This window comes from Haliotis rubra, unplaced genomic scaffold (genome assembly GCF_003918875.1).
Source record: "Haliotis rubra isolate DU_JTF1 unplaced genomic scaffold, ASM391887v1 Scf1880, whole genome shotgun sequence".
Taxonomy (NCBI): Eukaryota; Metazoa; Mollusca; class Gastropoda; order Lepetellida; family Haliotidae; genus Haliotis; species Haliotis rubra.
Window position 1 is genome coordinate 54,676 of NW_025765870.1, and position 13,239 is coordinate 67,914.

Here is a 13,239-nt window from a genome sequence, read left to right on the forward strand (position 1 = left end):
ATGGATGGCTGATATGTGACTGTATGTGTGAGTGATGTGACTATGGGTGGAGTGTTGTGACTGTATGGATTGCTGATGTGACTGAATGTGTGAGTGATGTGACTGTATGGATGGGTGATGTGACTATATATGTGTGAGTGATGTGACTGTTTGTGTGGAGTGTTCTGACTGTATGGATGGCTGGTGTGATAGTATGTGTGAGTGATGTGACTGTATGGGTAGGTGATATGACTGTATGGGTGTGTAGTGTGACTGTATGGGTGGGTGATGTGACTGTATGGATGGGTGATGTGACTGTATGGGTGGGTAGTGTGACTGTATGGGTGGGTAGTGTGACTGTATGAGTGGGTGATGTTACTGTATGGGTGGGTCGTGTGACTGTATGGGTGCATGATGTGACTGTATGGATGGGTGATGTGAATGTATGTGTGGGTGATATGACTATATGGATGGGTAATGTGACTGTATGGGTGGGTGATGTGACTGTATGGGTGGGTGATGTGACTGTATCAGTGGGTGATGTGACTGTATGGGTGATGATGTGACTGTATGGGTGGGTGATGTGACTGTATATGGGTGATGTGACTGTATCAATGTGGGTGATGTGACTGTATGGGTGGGTAGTGTGACTGTATGTGTGGGTGTGATGTATGACTGTATAGGACTGTATGGGTGATGTGACTGTATGTGTGGGTGATGTGACTGTATGTGGTGATGTGACTGTGATGGGTGGGTGATGTGACTGTATGTGTGTGTGATGTGACTGTATGTGTGGGAGATGTGACTGTATGGATGGGTGATGTGACTATATGGATGAATGGGTGATGTGACTGTTTGTGTGTGTGATGTGACTGTATGTGTGGGAGATGTTACTGTTTTGATGGGTGGGTGTTGTTACTGTATGGGTGGGTGATGTGACTGTATGGGTGGTTATGTGACTGTATGGGTGGGTGATGTTACTATATGGGTAGGTGTTGTTACTGTATGGGTGGGTGATGTGACTGTATGGGTGGGTGATGTGACTGTAACTGTATGTGTTGGTGATGTGGCTTTATGTATGGGTGATGTGACTGTATGGATGGGCGATATGACTGTATGGGTGGGTGATGTGACTGTATGTGTGGGTGATATGACTGTATAGGTGGGTGATGTGACTGTATGTGTGGGTGATATCAATGTATGGGTGGGTAGTGTGACTGTGGGTGGGTGATGTGACTGTATAGGTTGGTGATGTGACTGTATGTGTGGGTAATGTGACTGTATGGGTGGGTGATGTGACTGTATGGGTGGGTTATGTGACTGTATGGATGGGTGATGTGACTACTGTACGTGTGGGTGATGTAAATGTATGTGTGTGTAATGTGACTGTGTGGATGGGTGATGTGACTGTATGGATGGGTGATGTGACTGTATGGGTGTGTAGTGTGACTGTATGTGTGGGTAGTGTGACTGTATAGGTTGGTGATGTGACTATGTGTGGGTGATGTGACTGAATATGGGTAATGTGACTGTATGGGTGAGTGATGTGACTGTTTGGATGGCTGATGTGACTGTATGTGTGAGTGATGTGACTATGGGTGGGTGTTTGTGTATGGATGACTGATGTGATGGCTGAGTGATGTGACTGTATGTGTGAGTGATGTGACTGTATGGGTGGGTGTTGTGACTGTATGGATTGCTGATGTGACTGTATGTGTGAGTGATGTGACTATGGGTGGGTGTTGTGACTGTATGGATTGCTGATGTGACTGAATGTGTGAGTGATGTGACTGTATGGATGGGTGATGTGACTGTATGTGTGAGTGATGTGACTGTTTGTGTGGGTGTTCTGACTGTATGGATGGCTGGTGTGATAGTATGTGTGAGTGATGTGACTGTATGGGTAGGTGATATGACTGTATGGGTGTGTAGTGTGACTGTATGGGTGGGTGATGTGACTGTATGGATGGGTGATGTGACTGTATGGGTGGGTAGTGTGACTGTATGGGTGGGTAGTGTGACTGTATGAGTGGGTGATGTTACTGTATGGGTGGGTCGTGTGACTGTATGGGTGCATGATGTGACTGTATGGATGGGTGATGTGAATGTATGTGTGGGTGATATGACTATATGGATGGGTAATGTGACTGTATGGGTGGGTGATGTGACTGTATGGGTGGGTGATGTGACTGTATCGGTGGGTGATGTGACTGTATGGGTGGGTGATGTGACTGTATAGGTGGGTGATGTGACTGTATGTGTGTGTGATGTGACTATGGGTGGAGGTGTGGGTATGGGTGTGACTGTATGGGTTGGTGATGTGACTGTGTGGGTGATGTGACTGTATGTGTGTGTGATGTGACTGTGTGGATGGGTGATGTGACTGTATGTGTGGGAGATGTGACTGTATGGATGGGTGATGTGACTATATGGATGAATGGGTGATGTGACTGTTTGTGTGTGTGATGTGACTGTATGTGTTGGAGATGTTACTATTTTGATAGGTGGGTGTTGTTACTGTATAGGTGGGTGATGTGACTATATAGGTGGTTATGTGACTGTATGGGTGGGTGATATTTACTATATAGGTAGAGTGTTGTTACTGTATAGGTGGGTGATGTGACTGTATGGGTGGGTGATGTGACTGTAACTGTATGTGTTGGTGATGTGGCTTTATGTATGGGTGATGTGACTGTATGGATGGGCGATATGACTGTATGGGTGGGTGATGTGACTGTATGTGTGGGTGATATGACTGTATAGGTGGGTGATGTGACTGTATGTGTGTGTGATATCAATGTATGGGTGGGTAGTGTGACTGTGGGTGGGTGATGTGACTGTATAGGTTGGTGATGTGACTATGTGTGGGTGATGTGACTGAATGTGGGTAATGTGACTGTATGGGTGAGTGATGTGACTGTATGGATGGCAGATGTGACTGTATGTGTGAGTGATGTGACTATGGGTGGGTGTTGTGACTGTATGGATGGCTGATGTGACTGTATTTGTGAGTGATGTGACTGTATGGGTGGGTGTTGTGACTGTATGGATGGCTGATGTGACTGTATGTGTGAGTGATGTGACTATGGGTGGGTGTTGTGACTGTATGGATTGCTGATGTGACTGAATGTGTGAGTGATGTGACTGTATGGATGGGTGATGTGACTGTATGTGTGAGTGATGTGACTGTTTGTGTGGGTGTTCTGACTGTATGGATGGCTGGTGTGATAGTATGTGTGAGTGATGTGACTGTATGGGTAGGTGATATGACTGTATGGGTGTGTAGTGTGACTGTATGGGTGGGTGATGTGACTGTATGGATGGGTGATGTGACTGTATGGGTGGGTAGTGTGACTGTATGGGTGGGTAGTGTGACTGTATGAGTGGGTGATGTTACTGTATGGGTGGCGTAGTGTGACTGTATGGGTGCATGATGTGACTGTATGGATGGGTGATGTGAATGTATGTGTGGGTGATATGACTATATGGATGGGTAATGTGACTGTATGGGTGGGTGATGTGACTGTATGGGTGGGTGATGTGACTGTATCGGTGGGTGATGTGACTGTATGGGTGGGTGATGTGACTGTATATGGGTGATGTGACTGTATGTGACTGTATGTGACTGTATGGGTGATGTGACTGTATGTGTGGGTGATGTGACTGTATAGGTTGGTGATGTGACTGTGTGGGTGATGTGACTGTATGTGTGTGTGATGTGACTGTGTGGATGGGTGATGTGACTGTATGTGTGGGAGATGTGACTGTATGGATGGGTGATGTGACTATATGGATGAATGGGTGATGTGACTGTTTGTGTGTGTGATGTGACTGTATGTGTGGGAGATGTTACTGTTTTGATGGGTGGGTGTTGTTACTGTATGGGTGGGTGATGTGACTGTATGGGTGGTTATGTGACTGTATGGGTGGGTGATATTTACTATATGGGTAGAGTGTTGTTACTGTATGAGTGGGTGATGTGACTGTATGGGTGGGTGATGTGACTGTAACTGTATGTGTTGGTGATGTGGCTTTATGTATAGGTGATGTGACTGTATGGATGGGCGATATGACTGTATGGGTGGGTGATGTGACTGTATGTGTGGGTGATATGACTGTATAGGTGGGTGATGTGACTATATGTGTGGGTGATATCAATGTATGGGTGGGTAGTGTGACTGTGGGTGGGTGATGTGACTGTATAGGTTGGTGATGTGACTGTATGTGTGGGTAATGTGACTGTATGGGTGGGTGATGTGACTGTATGGGTGGGTTATGTGACTGTATGGATGGGTGATGTGACTGTACGTGTGGGTGATGTAAATGTATGTGTGTTTAATGTGACTGTGTGGATGGGTGATGTGACTGTATGGATGGGTGATGTGACTGTATGGGTGTGTAGTGTGACTGTATGTGTGGGTAGTGTGACTGTACAGGTTGGTGATGTGACTATGTGTGGGTGATGTGACTGAATATGGGTAATGTGACTGTATGGGTGAGTGATGTGACTGTTTGGATGGCTGATGTGACTGTATGTGTGAGTGATGTGACTATGGGTGGGTGTTGTGACTGTATGGATGACTGATGTGACTGTATGTGTGAGTGATGTGACTGTATGTGTGGGTGATGTGACTGTATGGGTGGGTGTTGTGACTGTATGGATGGCTGATGTGACTGTATGTGTGAGTGATGTGACTATGGGTGGGTGTTGTGACTGTATGGATTACTGATTTGACTGAATGTGTGAGTGATGTGACTGTATGGATGGGTGATGTGACTGTATGTGTGAAGTGATATGACTGTATGTGTGGGTGTTGTGACTGTATGGATGGCTGGTGACTGTATGATGTGACTGTATGTGTAGAGTGATATGACTGTATGGGTGTAGAGTGATATGACTGTATAGGGAGTGGGTGATGTGACTGTATGGATGGGTGATGTGACTGTATAGGGAGTGGTAAGTAGTGTGACTGTATGGGTGGAGTAGTGTGACTGTATGAGTGGGTGATGTTACTGTATGGAGTGGGTAGTGTGACTGTATGGGTGCATGATGTGACTGTATGGATGGAGTGATGTGAATGTATGTGTGGATGATATGACTATATGGATGGGTAATGTGACTGTATAGGTGGAGTGATGTGACTGTATTGGTGGAGTGATGTGACTGTATCGGTGGGTGATGTGACTGTATGGGTGGGTGATGTGACTGTATAGGTGGGTGATGTGACTGTATGATATGACTGTATGGGTGGAGTGTAGTGTGACTGTATGTGTGGGTGATGTGACTGTATAGGTTGGTGATGTGACTGTGTGTGTGATGTGACTGTATGTGTGTGTGATGTGACTGTGTGGATGGGTGATGTGACTGTATGTGTGGGAGAGATGTGACTGTATGGATGGGTGATGTGACTATATGGATGAATAGGTGATGTGACTGTTTGTGTGTGTGATGTGACTGTATGTGTTGGGTGATGTGACTATGTGTAGTGTGATATCAATGTATGGGTGTTGTAGTGTGACTGTATGGGTGGGTGATGTGACTGTATAGGTTGGTGATGTGACTATGTGTGGGTGGGTGATGTGACTGAATGTGGGTAGTGATGTGACTGTATGGGTGAGTGATGTGACTGTATGTGTTGGTGATGTGACTGTATGTGTGAGTGATGTGACTGTATGGGTGGGTGTTGTGACTGTATGGATGGCTGATGTGACTGTATTTGTGAGTGATGTGACTGTATGGGTGGGTGTGATATGACTGTATGGATGGCTTATGTGACTGTATGTGTGAGTGATGTGACTATATGGGTGGAGTGTTGTGACTGTATGGATTGCTGATGTGACTGAATGTGTGAGTGATGTGACTGTATGGATAGGTGATGTGACTGTATGTGTAGTGGTGATGTGACTGTTTGTGTGGAGTGTTCTGACTGTATGGATGGCTGGTGTGATAGTATGTGTGAGTGATGTGACTGTATGGAGTAGAGTGATATGACTGTATGGGTGTGTAGTGTGACTGTATGGATGGAGTGATGTGACTGTATGGATGGGTGATGTGACTGTATGGGTGTGGTAGATGTGACTGTATGGAGTGGGGAGTGTGACTGTATGAGTGGGTGATGTTACTGTATGGGTGGAGTGATGTGACTGTATGGGTGCATGATATGACTGTATGGATGGGTGATGTGAATGTATGTGTGGGTGATGTTATGACTATATGGATGGGTAATGTGACTGTATGGGTGGGTGATGTGACTGTATGGGTGGGTGATGTGACTGTATCTGTGATGACTGACTGTATGGGTGGGTGATGTGACTGTATAGGTTAGTGATGTGACTGTATGTGTGTGTGATGTGACTGTATGGGTGGGTAGTGTGACTGTATGTGTGGGTGATGTGACTGTATAGGTTGGTGATGTGACTGTGTGGGTGATGTGACTGTATGTGTGTGTGATGTGACTGTGTGGATGGGTGATGTGACTGTATGTGTGGGAGATGTGACTGTATGGATGGGTGATGTGACTATATGGATGAATGGGTGATGTGACTGTTTGTGTGTGTGATGTGACTGTATGTGTGGAGGAGATGTTACTATTTTGATGGGTGGAGTGTGGGTGATTGACTGTATGGGTGGGTGATGTGACTGTATGGGTGGTTATGTGACTGTATGGGTGGGTGATGTTACTATATGGGTAGGTGTTGTTACTGTATGGGTGGGTGATGTGACTGTATGGGTGGGTGATGTGACTGTAACTGTATGTGTTGGTGATGTGGCTTTATGTATGGGTGATGTGACTGTATGGATGGGCGATATGACTGTATGGGTGGGTGATGTGACTGTATGTGTGGGTGATATGACTGTATAGGTGGGTGATGTGACTGTATGTATGGTGTGTGATATCAATGTATGGGTGGAGTAGCAGGTGTGACTGTATGTGTGGGTGATGTGACTGTATAGGTTGGTGATGTGACTGTATGTGTGGGTAATGTGACTGTATGGGTGGGTGATGTGACTGTATGGGTGGGTTATGTGACTGTATGGATGGGTGATGTGACTGTACGTGTGGGTGATGTAAATGTATGTGTGTTTAATGTGACTGTGTGGATGGGTGATGTGACTGTATGGATGGGTGATGTGACTGTATGGGTGTGTAGTGTGACTGTATGTGTGGGTAGTGTGACTGTACAGGTTGGTGATGTGACTATGTGTGGGTGATGTGACTGAATATGGGTAATGTGACTGTATGGGTGAGTGATGTGACTGTTTGGATGGCTGATGTGACTGTATGTGTGAGTGATGTGACTATGGGTGGGTGTTGTGACTGTATGGATGACTGATGTGACTGTATGTGTGAGTGATATGACTGTATGTGTGGGTGACTGTATGGGTGGGGTGTTGTGACTGTATGGATGGCTGATGTGACTGTATGTGTGAGTGATGTGACTATGGGTGGGTGTTGTGACTGTATGGATTGCTGATTTGACTGAATGTGTGAGTGATGTGACTGTATGGATGGGTGATGTGACTGTATGTGTGAGTGATATGACTGTGTGTGTGGGTGTTGTGACTGTATGGATGGCTGGTGTGACTGTATGTGTGAGTGATGTGACTGTATGGGTAGGTGATATGACTGTATGGGTGGGTGACTGTATGGATGTGACTGACTGTATGGATGGGTGATGTGACTGTATGGATGGGTGATGTGACTGTATGGGTGGAGTAGTGTGACTGTATGAGGTGGGTGATGTTACTGTATGGGTGGGTAGTGTGACTGTATGGGTGCATGATGTGACTGTATGGATGTGTGATGTGAATGTATGTGTGGATGATATGACTATATGGATGGGTAATGTGACTGTATGGGTGGGTGATGTGACTGTTTTGGTGGGTGATGTGACTGTATCGGTGGGTGATGTGACTGTATGGGTGGGTGATGTGACTGTATAGGTGGGTGATGTGACTGTATGTGTGTGTGATGTGACTGTATGGGTGGGTAGTGTGACTGTATGTGTGGGTGATGTGACTGTATAGGTTGGTGATGTGACTGTGTGTGTGATGTGACTGTATGTGTGTGTGATGTGACTGTGTGGATGGGTGATGTGACTGTATGTGTGGGAGATGTGACTGTATGGATGGGTGATGTGACTATATGGATGAATGGGTGATGTGACTGTTTATTATTAGTGATGTGACTGTATGTGTGTGGATGTGACTGTATGTGTGACTGTCAATGTATGGGTGGAGTGATGTGACTGTAGGTGGGTGATGTGACTGTATGGGTGGGTGATGTGACTGTATGGTGAGGAATAGGTAATGTTACTGTATGGGTGAGTGATGTGACTGTATGGATGGGTAGATGTGACTGTATGTGTGAGTGATGTGACTGTATAGGTATGGGTGATGTGACTGTATGGATAGGTGATGTGACTGTATTTGTGGGTGATGTGACTGTATGGGTGGGTGATGTGACTGTATGGGTGGAGTGATGTGACTGTATGTGTGTGTGATGTGACTGTATGGGTGGGTGATGTGACTGTATGGATAGGGTGATGTGACTGTATGATGTAGTGAGTGATGTGACTGTATGTGTGGGTGATGTGACTGTATGTGTGGGAGATGTGACTGTTTGGATGGGTGGGTGTTGTTACTGTATGGGTGGGTGATGTGTCTGTATGGGTGGGTGATATGACTGTATGGGTGGGTGATGTGACTATATGGGTGGGTGATGTGACTATATGGGTGGAATGTATTTGTTACTGTATGGATGGGTGTGATGTGACTGTATGTGTGGGTGATGTTACTGTATGGGTGGGTGATGTGACTGTATGGGTGGGTGTTGTTACTGTATGGATGGGTGATGTGACTGTATGGGTGGGTGATATGACTGTATGGGTGGGTGATGTGACTGTATGTGTGGGTGATATGACTGTATATGGATGGGTAATGTGACTGTATGGGTGGGTGATGTGACTGTATGGGTGGGTGATGTGACTGTATAGGTTAGGTGATGTGACTGTATGGAGTGGGTGATGTGACTGTATAGTGTGGTGTGTGATGTGACTGTATGGGTGGGTGATGTGACTGTATGGGTGGGTGAGTGTGACTGTATGTGTGGGTGATGTGACTGTATAGGTTGGGTGATGTGACTGTGTGGATGGGTGATGTGACTGTATATTGTGGCTGATGTGACTGTATGTGTGGGTGATGTGACTGTATGTGTGGGTGATGTGACTGTATGGATGGGTGATGTGACTGTATGGATGGATGGGTGATATGACTGTATGGGTGGAGTGATGTGACTGTATATGTGGTAGGTGTTATTACTGTATGATGGAGTGGGTGATGTGACTGTATGGGTGGAGTGATGTGACTGTATGAAGGTGGTTATGTGACTGTATGGGTGGGTGATGTTACTGTATGGGTAGGTGTTGTTACTGTATGAGTGGGTGATATGACTGTATGGGTGGGTGATGTGACTGTAGGTGTATGCCATGTTATAGGTGATGTGACTGTATGGATATGGGTGATGTGACTGATGTATGGATATGGGTGATGTGACTGTATGAGTGGAGTGATGTGACTGTATGGATGGGTGATATGACTGTATAGGTGGGTGATGTGACTGTATGGGTGGGTGGTGTGACTGTATGTGTGGGTGATGTGACTGTATGGAGTGGGTGATGTGACTGTATAGGTTGGTGATGTGACTGTATGGATTGGGTGATGTGACTGTATGGGTGGGTGATGTGACTGTATGGGTGGGTGATGTGACTGTATAGGTGGGTGATGTGACTGTATGGATGGATGATGGACTGTATGATAGGGTCATGTGACTGTATGAGTGGATGATGTGACTGTATGGGTGGGTGATGTGACTGTATGTGTGGATGATGTGACTGTATGGTAGGGTGATGTGACTGTATGGATGGGTGATGTGACTATATGGATGGGTGATGTGACTGTATGTGTGGATGATGTGACTGTATTGGTGGGTGATGTGACTGTATGTGGATGGGTGATGTGACTGTATGGATGGGAGATGTGACTGTATGGATGGGTGATGTGACTATATGGATGAATGGGTGATGTGACTATTTGTGTGGGCTGATGTGACTGTATGTGTGGAGAAAGTGACTATTTGGATGGGTGGGTTTATTTACTATTTAGTTTGGGTGGGTGATATGACTGTATGGGTGGATGATATGACTGTATGGGTGGGTGATGTTACTATATATGGGTGGAGTGTTGTTACTGTATGGAGTGGAGTGATGTGACTATGGGTGGGTGGGTGATGTTGAGTGACTGCCATATGTATGGGTGATGTGACTGTATGGAGTGGGTGATATGACTGTATGAGTGGGTGATGTTACTGTATGGAGTGGGTGATGTGACTGTATGTGTGGGTGATATGACTGTATGGATGGGTGATGTGACTGTATGAGTGGGTGATGTGACTGTATATGTTGGTGATGTGACTGTATTGGTGGGTAGTGTGACTGTATGAGTGGATGATGTGACTGTATGGGTTGGTGATGTGACTATATGAGTGGGTGATGTGACTGTATGTATGGGTAATGTGACTGTATGGGTGGGTGATGTGACTGTATGGATGGGTGATGTGACTGTACATGTGGGTGATGTGACTATGTGTGTGTGATGTGACTGTAGGGATGGGTATTGTGACTGTACGTGTGGCAGATGTGACTGTATGGATGGGTGATGTGACTGTCTGGATGGGTGGGTGATGTGACTGTATGGGGTGGGTGTGATGTGACTGTATGGGTGGATGATGTGACTGTATGGGTGGGTGATGTTACTATATGGGTAGGTGTTGTTACTGTATGGGTGGGTGATGTGACTGTATGGGTGGGTGATGTGACTGTATGGGTGGGTGATGTGACTGTATGGATGGGTGATGTTACTGTATGGGTGGGTGATGTGACTGTATGGGTGGGTGATGTGACTGTATGGGTGGGTGATGTGACTGTATGGAGTGGGTGATGTGACTGTATGGATGGGTGATGTGACTGTATGGGTGGGTGATGTGACTGTATGTGTGGGTGATGTGACTGCATGGGTGGAGTGATGTATGGGTGACTGTATGGGTGGGTGATGTGACTGTATGGGTGGGTGATGTGACTGTATGGGTGGGTGATGTGACTGTATGGGTGGGTGATGTGACTGTATGGATGGGTGATGTGACTGTATGGATGGGTGATGTGACTGTATAGGTGGGTGATGTGACTGTATGTGTGGGTGATGTGACTGTATGGTGTGGGTGATGTGACTGTATGGGTGGGTGATGTGACTGTATAGGTGGGTGATGTGACTGTATAGGTTGGTGATGTGACTATGTGTGGGTGATGTAACTGTATGTGTGGGTAATGTGACTGTATGGGTGGGTGATGTGACTGTATTGGTGGGTGATGTGACTGTTTGGATGGGTGATGTGACTGTATAGGGTGGGTGATGTGACTGTATGGGTGGGTGATATGACTATATGGGTGGGTGATGTGACTGTATGGGTGGGTGATGTGACTATGTATGGTGATGTGATGGTGATGGGTGATGACTGTATGGGTGGGTGATGTGACTGTATGGGTGGGTGATGTGACTGTATGGGTGGGTGATGTGACTGTATGGATGGGTGATGTGACTGTATAGGTGGGTGATGTGACTGTATGTGTGGGTGATGATGACTATATGGGTGGGTAATGTGACTGTATGTGTAGGTGATGTGACTGTATGGGTGGGTGATGTGACTGTATGGGTGGGTGATGTGACTGTATGGATGGGTGATGTGACTGTATAGGTGAGTGATGTGACTGTATGTGTGGGTGATGTGACTGTATGTGTGGGTGATGTGACTGTATGGGTGGGTGATGTGACTGTATAGGTGGGTGATGTGACTGCATTGGTGGGTAGTGTGACTGTATGGGTGGGTGATGTGACTGTATAGGTTGGTGATGTGACTATGTGTGGGTGATGTGACTGTATGTATGGGTAATGTGACTGTATGGGTGGGTGATGTGACTGTATGGGTGGGTGATGTGACTGTATGGATGGGTGATGTGACTGTATGTATGGGTAATGTGACTGTATGGGTGGGTGATGTGACTGTATTGGTGGGTGATGTGACTGTATGGATGGGTGATGTGACTGTACATGTGGGTGATGTCACTGTATGTGTGAGTGATGTGACTGTTAGGATGGGTAATGTGACTGTACGTGTGGGAGATGTGAGTGTATGGATGGGTGATGTGACTATACGGATGAATGGGTGATGTGACTGTATGTGTGGGTGATGTGACTGTATGTGTGGATGATATGACTCTATGGGTGGGTGATGTTACTATATGGGTGGGTGTTGTGACTGTATGGGTGGGTGATGTGACTGTATGGGTGGGTGATGTGACTGTATGGGTGGGTGATGTGACTGTATGGGTGGGTGATGTGACTGTATGGATGGGTGTTGTGACTGTATGGATGGGTGATGTGACTGTATGGGTGGGTGATGTGACTGTATGGGTGGGTGATGTGACTGTATGGGTTATTGGTTGACTGTATGGATGGGTCATGTGACTGTATGGGTGGAGTAGTGTGACTGTATGGGTGGGTGATGTGACTGTATGGGTGTGTAGTGTGACTGTATGGGTGGGTGATGTGACTGTATGGATGGGTGATGATGTGACTGTGTGGAGTGGGTAGTGTGATTGTATGGGTGGGTGATGTTTTGTATGGGTGGGTGATGTTTTTGTATGGGTGGGTGATGTTTTGTATGGGTGGGTGATGTGACTGTATGGGTGAGTGATTTGACTGTATGGAAGGGTGATGTGACTGTATGGGTGGGTAGTGTGACTGCATGGGTGGGTGATGTGACTGTATGGGTGTGTAGTGTGACTGTATGGGTGGGTGATGTGACTGTATGGAGTGCGTGAGGGGCGGTGGGGTAGCCCTAGAGTTAAAGCGTTGGCTCGTCATGCCGAAGACCCGGGTTCGATTCCGCACATGGGCACAAAGCCCATTTCTGGTGTCCCCCGCCGTGATATTGCTGGAATATTGCTAAAGGCAGCGTAAAACTAAACTCAGTCAGTCAGTCAGTATGGGTGCGTGATGTGACTGTATGGGTGGGTGATGTGACTGTATGTGTGGGTGATATGACTATATGGGTGGGTGATGTGACTGTATGGATGGGTGATGTGACTATATGGTTTGGTGATGTGACTGTATGGGTGGGTGATGTGACTGTATGTGTGGGTGAT